The following is an 846-nucleotide window of genomic DNA, read 5'->3' as shown; positions in this document are numbered from 1 at the left end:
AACCACAAAAGCAACCTATAATGCCTAAATTTTCATCTTATTCCGTACCAAACGAAGAGAACCTACCAAATGGTACTCCAACACCACCCCACTTGCCTGGTAATTTCATTGCCAAATCCGCATTCATACAATTAGTTGAGAGAATTTAATTTGGAGGGATGCCTAGTGAGGATCCTCATTTACACATGGAGGCTTTTTGTGACTATTGTGATACAATTTCCTTAACGAGGTTAACTCAAGACCAAATTCGATGGGTATGTTTGCTTTTTCCTTGATCGGAGCCGCAAAGCAATGGTTAAAGAGCCTAGACAAGGCCACTCTTGGAATTGATTCATGGAAGAAGTTAACACTTACATTTTACAAGAAGTTCTACCCTCCGGAAAAGACCAACATGTTAAGAGCCCAAATCACCGGGTTCAAGCAAAGAGATGAAGAGTCTTTATATGAGGCTTGGGAAAGATTCAAAGATACATGTCGCACTTGTCCTCGTCATGGGCTAAGCGAATGATTTCTTGTCCAACAATTTTGGAATGGGTTGTATGAAGATTCAAGGAATGTGCTCAACATGGGTTCTAATGGAAGATTCACCGAGGTAGATGACAACCAAACTTGGGCAAAGATAGAGGAGATGGCAGTTCACAACTCTCAATATAGTAGGCCAAGAAAAGCTAATACTAGGGGAGGGAGACATAATGTTGACTCCGTCACACAATGGAGTGCCAAGCCTCTCAATCATCCAAGCAACATCAACATGTCAATGCCATGGTGGCAACATCTTCTATTCCAAATGGAGTGTGTGAGAATTGTGGAACTTTGGGACATGATCAACAAGAATGTAGGGACACA

The 846-nt window shown here is 41.6% G+C and overlaps 1 pseudogene; it reads right to left on the bottom strand.

Moving 5' to 3' along the window:
• Positions 1-399: 399 nt before the first annotated feature.
• LOC141636440 (small nucleolar RNA R71) lies at positions 400-498 on the bottom strand (annotated as a pseudogene).
• Positions 499-846: the final 348 nt, after the last annotated feature.

Source organism: Silene latifolia, chromosome Y (assembly GCF_048544455.1).
Source record: "Silene latifolia isolate original U9 population chromosome Y, ASM4854445v1, whole genome shotgun sequence".
NCBI lineage: Eukaryota > Viridiplantae > Streptophyta > Magnoliopsida > Caryophyllales > Caryophyllaceae > Silene > Silene latifolia.
Note: the sequence above shows the minus strand (reverse complement) of the source record. Positions and strands in the feature narration are given on the sequence as shown.